This window comes from Meleagris gallopavo, chromosome 10 (genome assembly GCF_000146605.3).
Source record: "Meleagris gallopavo isolate NT-WF06-2002-E0010 breed Aviagen turkey brand Nicholas breeding stock chromosome 10, Turkey_5.1, whole genome shotgun sequence".
In the NCBI taxonomy this organism is placed as follows: domain Eukaryota; kingdom Metazoa; phylum Chordata; class Aves; order Galliformes; family Phasianidae; genus Meleagris; species Meleagris gallopavo.
The window spans coordinates 17,114,643-17,123,843 of NC_015020.2; the positions used below are offsets into that span (position 1 = coordinate 17,114,643).

At 36.3% G+C, this 9,201-nt stretch overlaps 1 long non-coding RNA gene across 2 annotated transcripts; it reads left to right on the top strand.

The window, feature by feature from the left end:
- Positions 1-1,199: 1,199 nt before the first annotated feature.
- On the top strand, positions 1,200-8,604 carry LOC104912403. Of its 2 annotated transcripts, none has more exons than XR_794646.2 (3): positions 1,200-1,377; positions 3,107-3,256; positions 7,347-8,604. It is a non-coding gene; the product is annotated as an uncharacterized LOC104912403 (long non-coding RNA). The 2 variants fall into 2 exon arrangements; XR_794647.3 differs by having other exon boundaries at positions 1,300-1,377; positions 2,654-3,256.
- Positions 8,605-9,201: the final 597 nt, after the last annotated feature.

Sequence of the window (9,201 nt, forward strand, 5' to 3'; positions counted from 1 at the left end):
TTTCAAAGAGCAGACTGTATATCAAAGAAAAAAGATGCTCATTTGGGGCACTGAAATAGTTTGTATAGGGTACAAGTACTCTCTCCTGAAGCAAGCTAGCTAAAACTATCTAATCCTGAAAGGTAAACTTATGCCTCAAGTGTTCTTGAAGAAATTGGGGTATGTCTGAGAATATCTATGTTTCTCTTTCTGTCCTGTCTGGTCTCTAAATTTTCATTTTAATTCCTGTCTAAAGATTCAGAGAGCTGTTACTTGATTAACTTGGCTATGTTAAGGAGCAAGTCTATAAAAAAGCTCCAGATCTAATCATTGTCATTTCTCAACTCCAGTGAGAAAATAAACAAGAACTTTACTGTGGGACAAGTGTAAATCAGAATAATTCTGATCTTTTTTCACTATATTTCTCTTCAAATCCATTATTTGAATTTATCACATTTGAAGTTGTTTCTATAGTTATTTTAATCATTTGCATCCCCAAATTCTGACAGCCAATTCAAAGAAATATAAATAAATGTAAGAGTTACTATTTGCTTTCATAACACCAATGCTGTCAGATGCATTACATCAATATTTAGTGTGGTAGATGCTGAAAGTTAGAAAGAAACTAATGAAGTAGTGCCTGACTTTCCTTTTCTTAAGGAGGTTTTTAAGAATCATATCCGAACAGTTGGTCTTGAGTTGCACTTTGCAAAGCGAGCTCTGCCTCTTCAACCTCTCTAAACAATAGACATTAAAACAGAACCACGAGGGTTCAATTCCACTACTTTTGTTGGCAGTCCTATTAACGATATGTTTATCTTGTGGGCTAAATTTACGACAGGCCCATTTGCAGTCCGGCCTGGAGTTTCCTTGTTTACAACATAGCAAAGTAAAAGGTGACCTTTTTTATTTTTGTTAAAAACCTTTCAAGAGTTAGTTCTGCTCCAAAGACAGCACCTTAATAAGGGTTCAGGACAGAAAGCCCTAGTAATGCTGTTTTCCTCTGGGGACTACTGAGCACTGCATAAACTCACATGTACATTAGAAAATGTTTTTAAAAGAAAACACAAACTTGCATGAAGATTACATTTGCAGATTAGAGAGCTGCTGTACTAAGATCATACCTGCCATTATGGAACGGAAAAGAAAATGCGGGGTGGGGGTGGGAGGGAGGGAGGGGATATATAGCGGGCTATACAAACAGAAAAACAGCCGTTCGATCAGTTGCACCTATACATACACGTAACAAAAGCGTTAGGCACCTGGCACAATTCTATTAGGACCTAATTCTGACAACAATACACGTCATTATAGTGGGATCTGATAATGAGCAAACACTGGAGGCATTACGCGTCTTTAGAAGAAGCAGACTTCCTACCTTATTAAGACTGATAGAAGGTAAGTCCCCCTTTAAAGAAAGTTGTAAGTAAAACCAGGCAGCAGTTGCAGTAAATTGAGTCCTTTCAGTCACTGTATACATGCAGCAGTTCTGCAATAAGGGAAAAATATAATGGGAGGAGCAGCTGTGAACGAGTGACCTCCTGAAGCTGAGTTCTCTTTGTGAATCAAGCACTGGGAGCCAGTGCTCTGATTTGCATGGATTATCTCCACTTGAACAGATACATTTAAATTAACTGGCACAGGGGCACAGAGATAAAAAAAAAGGGGGGGGGGAAAGGAAAAGTAAGTGAGTGAGGGAAGGAGAGCAGGAGCAAAGGAGAGCAGACGCTCATCTGGGTACGCAGCACAGGCAGAGCTGTACTTCGGAAGAGCTACAGCTCCCTCTTCATGTCACTGCTGCGAGATGAGAAAAGCTGTCATTATGGCCGAGTTGGTAACAGATTTCCCCCCTCTCCTCCCCCCAACTTCTGATGGTCCATTTGATCAGATTTCTATAAACACTTAATAACTCAGTCTGTCATGCAGTGCAGGTTTTATACTGCAAGTCTCAAATGCTTATAAATCTGGTAAAACCTGCTAAATGATTTTAAGCGTGGAAATATTTTGAATGGAGTAACTTGCACAAATTGAGATGGGATATTTGCAAGTGTCCCTTGACAGATTTATTATTTTTGAGTGTGCAAGTGTCTTTAAAATACAGGCAGGCAGCACTGAAACCACTTCTGTGCAGGAGGCAGAAGGTGGGGTGTGCTCCAACCAATGTTTCTACATTATCTAAAATCAATCAAGACAAAAGAGAGACAAAAAATTTGCATTCAAACACTTCAGAATTTCTCCCTTATTAACATAAACATCACAAATATTACCTGTTGCACATTCCTGATTTGATTTTAAATGCAGTACTTAAGCTGATTAGAGAAATATGACTATGTTCAACCCTCTTGAACCTGCATCCAATCCAAGAGGAAGCTGATCTAAACTTTGTTTCTTTTGTTTAGAGTACTTCAATAACTTATTTTTACACTATTTTGTAATGGACAAAATGCGTAGATTGCCTGCTCCTTTTTGCTTATTTCAGAAACTGAAGTAGCTTGTTTTCTATTCTAGGGTATGTACTAATCTCTTGAGTGACTAGATATTTCTTGTGTGCCCCTTTACTAAGGGCTGGAGGTAACAGGAAGGAAAGAAGCAATGAATTAATATCTTGATGACTTTCAAATTAAAGAGCAGTATTTTATACATAATTTGGGTGTTAACAAAAATTTCTTCTCAGGAAGATGGAGATGCACTGGCATGAGTGGAGCTGGTGGAGTCACTATCCCTGGAGGCAATCAAGAACTGTGGAGATGTGGCACAGAGGAGGATGGTGGGGACGGGTTGGACATGATGAACTTAATGATCTTTTCCAACCTTGATGATTCTTTAATATAGACTTTTCTAATCCTCCACATGTAGTCATACTACTTGGAAATTATCACAGAAGTTAGGAAAGCAAAGTAGAACACATTCCCTCAGTCAGCAGTCAAAAATATGAAAGAATATGATACCTACTCATTGAGAAATAGTATCTGGTGAGATTTGGTGGGGTAAATTATCCTGTATTGGCAGTTAAAACAGTTCAGCTGAAATCTGGCTTGTAGGAATCTTGTCTTCTGCAAAATACTGCTTGTTCAGAGATCAATAACCTGAAACTGTAAAGACAACAAAGGCTAAACTGTATCTCCAGCTCATTTGCAGATTAAGCTCCGTCCAACAAACATTTGTTGTTTCCATTGCTGCGTTTCTAAGGTAAAGCCTATGGAGTTTTCTCTGCAGGAGAAACATTTACTTATAATGCAGATTCCAAAATGATGCCTCTGCCTGAACAGAATATATGGTAAGTACTATACTTAATCTAGTCATGAGAAATTGCTTCTTGGAAATAATCACATTTACAGTAAAATTTGCTGCAGATAAATGATCACATAGATATTGGACAAAGTAGAGGAGAATATATTTGGATTTTGTAATAAATGTGATCTGACATTATTGGTGTCTGCCTGAGCCCCATAAACAAGTGCTTGCCCTGAGAAATGTGCACATTTACTGGACAAGTTTGGAAGTTTAATTGTTTTAGTGTTAGGATAAATCCTTGAACTACACTGTACCTCTGAATATTTACCTGGATAACACTCAACCTACATGAAACCCCGTCCCTCTCTGTGCACTCTCCAGAACTTCACATGTTCTTCGGTCGTATCTTACTTGTATGTTGGACCACAAATTATATGTGTCTTATTTTCTCACTCTTTTTTCCAACTGACTGCTCATCAGGTAACAACAAATTAATTTGACTCCTGCAGAGCACTGAGAAGCCAAGTGTTAATGTCAAACTTGTGTATGGTAGCTGTGGAAAGCTGAATCCTGATTAAGGGCTTAAAAAATGTGGACTGTGAACCAAATTTGCTCCTGTTTCTCTTTACCCTGATACACTTGTCAGCATTTCAGAACGCCAAGCTGATAATGACATAACAATTCAGACCCAAAAACCCGTATGCCCATAAACAGAAAGAAATAACCAACAATGAGAGGGATTTTCACCTTAGAAGTATAGTAAGAGGAAAAGACTATGTAAGGAATCCAAACATTTGTGGATGGCAATATGGACAATACAAACTAGTTGCGGAAACTGTGAGATGTGTCTTATTCTCTGGAAAGATTTGTATGCCTGAAGTGTCATCTGCTAAAATTCACAAAGAGAAGACCTTAAGAGAGATGTGGCTGGAGGCAATGTTGAATGAAGATGTGGATTTGGGAAAAAGGTGTAAGAGGAAAAAAACTGAATGGGGCAACTGGGGATTTACAGACCCTTGTTGAGTGAGAGGACTTGTGAGAGAAAAAGAACAAGCAGAACAACAGGAAGATAGAGAAAAGTTAAAAAACACGCTTGCCATCTGGGAGACTGGAAAAATACAACAGACAAAACCAAAACAGAAGGTAGAAAAAAAGTGAAAAAGTTAATTCTAGCAAAGAGTGCTGGAGACTAGAATCTAAAGATGAGTAAGAGTGGTAGTTTGTGAGGAAAAAGAACAAAAGGCAGGATAGTTTGTGATCAGAGGGTAAAGTAAATTAAGAAAAGAAAAATTAATGCCTACATGCATTGAGTCTCTTAAAGAGAAACAATAAATACTGGAAAATCCTTTTCGAAATAAATAAATAAATAAATATGTATATGTATATATATTTATTCACAGTGGGAAAGAGATGCAAGGAAATTTCCAATGGACTAAATAAAATATAGTAAATAATTTCATTTTAGGTAGAGGAAAAAAGACTAAAAAGCAAAGCTAATGGGAACTGTATCTCACTAAATAACCATGGAAAAAGTGGGATTGACATGGATATTATTAAAGCAAAACAAATCTTAAGGAGTACAAGGAAATCTTGGTAGACATTCATATAATCTTCATGCCTTCTTACTGTACACAACAAGAAAAAAATCTGGTCAACAGAAATTCAACTACACTAAAGGAATTACCAGTGGATAATCAGGAAAGAAGAGGCAAATATTATATAGTAGGAGCAAGGTATTGAAAAGTATGTGTTATTCAGGAAATTGTTATTCAGGAAATACGTGATTAAAACAGGTGACCTCGTAGAGCTGTCTTCTAATAATGTGCCAGATTAAAATGAAGTGAAAAAGAAAGGGATACATCTAACAGAATCTGTTTGGGCCAAATTAATGAATATGTTTACCAAGAAATCAAAAGCCAGGGAAAGATGAAACTATTTCTGCATTTGTTCTAATAAACAATACAGTTACTTTGAGGAAACTGGTCTAAAAACTTGTGAGTTCACTCATTAAAATGAAATAGAATAATCAGTAAAAACAAAGCTTTATATTTCAGAGGGCAGATTTTGGTAACCTAAAAGGTTACGTAAGTGAAGTAAAATAGACTGATCTATTCAAGGTTTTGAATGTGGAGGAGTCTTAGAATTATTTTACATTTAAGTTGATAAAGCTGCATGGAACGTGTATCTGAAGGAATGGAGAAATTTGTGAGAAAGTGGTCAAGCAATTCCATACAAATACAGAACTTTCTCAAAAAGACTATTAGAGAAAAGACGTGTATAATCAATGGATATACAGATGATATAGCATATTCAGGAGCTTGGCTGATGTAATTGTTATACTGGAGTAAGGAAAGAAAGGTACTCACCCTATCCCAGGCTCGTGAGATAGACTCCAGTAGAGCAGATCTCCAGAGAGATCTTTCCTAACTGGCAGTCAGCTCTTAAATGGGTCTAGGAGAGGTGGAGCCAGGCTCCACCCCTTCCTGCAGCACAGGTGAATTGCCTTCACCTGTGCTCCTGTGGCTGACTCATTGCTTGCCTCAAGTGATAAATCAGAGGTTCAGGCCATGATTCAGCAGCTCCATACAACATATCAGTAGACACAGATGTGTTTTAGAGGTCAGAAGTAGAAAGTACAGTGAAAACTGTCAGTAGTCAAACTGAACTGCAATTTGGCATGGATATTAAATGGTAGAACAGTCTTCTCACAGTTAAGCAAGATGAGAACAAATAAAACACCGGACATCTATAGAAAGAAGATTCAGTGAAAATAAATAAATATATATTTAAAATAAAAAACTCAGTGACTATTTACCATATGTTTTCAGTAATAATGACCACAGAGGTAACAGAATAAAAATAGGAATGAAGTCAAGATTATAGAAATTAGGAAACTGGAAACAAAGCTATAAGCACAATGCATTCAGACTGGGGAGAGATATCACGTGAACCCTATCCCACAATCACAAGAAAGAGAACATAAAACTCCAATTGGAAGGAGCCCAGACATGGCTGACTGGATAACAGCAAATGCATTATCTGTTTCTAAGAGAGAGGCCCATGCAGTTACGAACCCTTTAATTTGACCTCACTTGCTTTAGAAAAAATGTTGAGGGAAAAATATAAATGAAGGCAGGGTGGTAAATGGGATAGCATGCAAAAAGGATTTACTAAAGATAGATTGTGCCAAGTAAATTTGTTATCTCTCTTTAATGAGATAACTGATTTCTAGACAAAGGATTTGTGATACATCTTATTTATATCTCTACTGCATATGATACAACATCACATAGGAAACCGGGGATTAGGAGAAGAGTTGTAAAGTGGGTAAGATTGTGTAATGGATAGATAGCAACAAGTGGTTGAAAGAAGCAGCATCAAACTGCAAGAAGTTTATTAGTGGGAATCCTCAAAAATCAGTCTTGGGATCAACTAAAAAAAAAAAAGTTCAAGTATAAAGAAATATGAATTCTGCAGTTTCCATTTATCTAGAAAACGATCACTACAAAAAAAGAATAACTGATTTTTTTTATTACATAAAACACACATAAAGGACATATAAAATATGATATTGTAATTATAATAAGAGGATAAATAGTCACGCTCTATACAGGCCTGAATATGTGAGTGTGGTCTTTGACACTCAGAGTCAAGAAAATATGCTAAATCTAAAACAACTGCTGAGAAGGCAACTGCAATGCTCAGCAGACTGAAGAGCCATCACTCCAGGAGTGGAATTAAAAGTTTTGCTGGTTCTGTAAGGGAATGCAAAAAGCTGAAAGGCATTATAGCATTATAGCTGATGTCTGTAAACATATTATTATACACTAGGTTGGAAAACATCTGTATGAACTTATGGGATGAAGCAGAAAAAAAAAGTATCTCGTGTTCAGATAAGAAATGCAGAAGTGATTCTAGCCATTAGAACCGTGAAATTTCAAAACAGACTTCCCAAATTTGTGTTAAGAGTAAAAAAATAAAAACTACTGCATTTTAATGGGGAATTATTATTTTATTAAAGTCATTGTACCTGGCCACCTATGCAATTAGAAGATTAGATTCAAGACACTCCTTACTTTTTTCCCCAGTTTGCATTGAGTATATTGACCTGTCATATGTCTTCTCCCTCCCAGTTTTTAGTGCCAATCAACGTCTTTGTTGTTGCTGAAGAATTGAGCGGATTCAATGGTGCGTCACCTAAGAACAGGATGTCCATTGATTCACTCTGCAATCTTTCCATTTCTACCCTTTATTCTGAAACATGCCTGATGAGGGAAGATTATGATACGGGTACAGTGATTATTTTGGCATCTGGCACAGAACCTATTAGGCTCTCCATCCAAGACAATTAATAAAAAGAAAAGGAGTATTGAAAGGACAAGATAACATAGCACAAAGAGACAAGACTACAGTTTACCAAGAAAATGTTTCTGAAGCAAAAGAATGAGAAAAGTGCATTACCTTTTAGCCTGACTGCGATCATAGAACAAGTCAGGCAATGTCAGAGAGAAGGATGTAGGAAAGAATAAAGAAAACGGACAAAGAAATGCAAAAACATTTTTGACTTTACAAGAGGCTTGATTTTGATTCACTTATAAAAGAGGGCCCTTTGATTTATTTAGATCCACGTGAACTTCCTTGCTCAGCAATTGTACAACCTGTTAACAATTCTCTGTTGATTAGACAATGGAAAAGTAGAAAAGAAGCAGTCATCAGAAAAACCAAATACATTCTAACAACTGGCTATCACCTTCAAAGGACATTGCCACGTTCCAGAGAGGAAAGTCCAGCAGAAACAGCTTGGTACCTACAAGACAGAAGAATATGCAAAGACAAGAATTTGCTTGCGGATTGTGCTGTTTTTGTTTATTCCCATTTCCAATACTGGTGGACATGAACATCAACAATAACCAAACACATTCAGATGAAATAAAAGCTCCTCGATTTCTCATAACTTATCATTAATTTATATTAAAACTGTAACTAAAACCCAAATACCAAAATTATCAGTAAAAAAAATTATCTGAAATACAGGCCCAGAGCTTTCTTCCAGAATGAAGAGGCTATGATCAGATTTCCTAAGGAGAAATGTAGATGAAACCAGAAGACTTTGCTTGAAGGAGGCAGAAACAGTCAGAAATTTTCTGACTGAAGAAAATTAACCACCACAGAAACAGCCTATCATACAAGAAGCTAGATTTGAAGTTCCTGGAAACTGTTCAAGCTTAACGTTGCAAGGAGTAATTAGGTTTCCAGGTAGAATTGCAAGCCACTCAGAAGCTGAGAATCCACTTCCCCAAAGAATTAAGTATTTTTTTTTTGTTTGTTTGTTTTTCCATATATTTTCCACAAAATATGTAGTTCACATAAATAAATAAAGGTCTTTGTGTGATGAGAAGTTATTTCACTACAAAATTCTTCTACGACATCTGTTCTTTTAATGCTTGAAAATATGTAGGTTTTTTTTGTCATGAGATTGATAGTTGAGATATTCCCCGTACAAGAAAAGATGGAAAACATATTTTAAATATATTTACTTACAGAATAGAAAAGGGAACATAATAGAATGTTCCAGAGAACATTGAAACTATCACTTGTATTTTGCTTGTAATGACAGATTTCCCACACTTTTTCCAAATCATGGAGTGCCTGTTAAGCCAAAATGTGGTGGACAATCTTTATAGAAAAAAGGTGAAATTTGATTCCAAACTCTAGGCTGAATAGTGTAATGAGCAATAGACAGGCTATGCATTTAATTTCATTAAGTGACATGTATTTCATTAACAAAAGTGTTAGCAGAATTAAAACCTCACACTAAAGGAATGAGAAAATCATCAGTGGCAGCTAAAAAGCTGCTACAATATGGCACATATTGCAGAAAAACTGAGATTGATGTGGGATTAAATACGTATGAAATGAATTTTAAAAACTGACAAAATTGTAGCAAATTTTTAATATTAATTTATGGCACCTACTGAAAGAAGCAGG